The sequence below is a fragment of the Corvus brachyrhynchos genome, unplaced genomic scaffold (genome assembly GCF_000691975.1).
Source record: "Corvus brachyrhynchos isolate BGI_N302 unplaced genomic scaffold, ASM69197v1 scaffold434, whole genome shotgun sequence".
Lineage (NCBI taxonomy): Eukaryota > Metazoa > Chordata > Aves > Passeriformes > Corvidae > Corvus > Corvus brachyrhynchos.
The window spans coordinates 1,018,307-1,019,386 of record NW_008238372.1 but is presented as its reverse complement, the minus strand read 5'-3'; positions in this window follow the sequence as shown (position 1 = coordinate 1,019,386).

The following is a 1,080-nucleotide window of genomic DNA, read 5'->3' as shown; positions in this document are numbered from 1 at the left end:
AAAAAGAAAAGGAAAAGGAAAAGGAAAAGGAAAAGGGAAAAAGGAAAAAAGAAAAAGGAAAGGAGAAGGAGAAGGAGAAGGAGAAGGAGAAGGAGAAGGAGAAGGAGAAGGAGAAGGAGAAGGAGAAGGAGAAGGAGAAGGAGAAGGAGAAGGGGAGGGGAAGGGGAGGGGAAGGGGAAGGGAAAGGGATATAGTGAGAAGAGCAGAAAGACTGGGAAAGCAACAGGGGAGAGAAAGCAGGGAAAAGCAGTGGGGAAAGCAGGGAAAGACAGACATAGAAGCAGAGGGAAAATTCAAAGCAGAAAGATGGGAAAAGGAGAAAAAAGCAAAATGTGAAAAGGGAGAAAAAAGTGTAGGAAGGGGGAGAAGGGTCAGAGTGGAAAGCAGGGAAAGGGAAAGGGAAGAGCACTAAGAAAGGACGGGAATTTGGCAAGGGGGTGAAAAGGCCTTGAAATGTTCCTGAAGAGGGAAATGAACCAAAGCTTCAACCTAAAAGCAAACGCAAAGAGTATTCGATTCCTTTAGCCAAGGTTACAATGTTGGACTTTTTCTTCAGACAAAACTCTCACTGTCCCCGTGGAGGAACTCTGTGACATCTCTGCTTTTCCAAGCCCTGGCTCCTGAGATCCCTGGATTTGTCCTCACTGAGGTTGTGACACTCAAGCCTTGAAAATTCCCAGGGAATGGGCACGGCCCCGAGGCTGCCAGAGCTCCAGGAGCGTTTGGACAGCGCTGCCAGGGATGCCCAGGCTGGGATTGCTGGGGGGTCTGGGCAGGGCCAGGGGTGGGACTGGCTGATCCCTGTGGATTCTTCCCACCCAGGATATTCCATGAGTCTATGATTGAATTCCCCCAGCTCATTCCAGACTCCAAAGGTCTCCAAAATGGGAATTTCCTTCCAGCACAAATTACGAAAGGCTTTGTTGAGTTCAGGTCAATGTGCTCCATTCAGGATGAGCTTTTCTTCCTGCCTTGGGTAAAGGGAACTCCATCATCATCATCCTCCTCCTCATCCCTGCAGCCTCAGAATTATTAATTCCATCTACCAGCTCTTGATACTGATGGGAAGGAGTCCTGGAT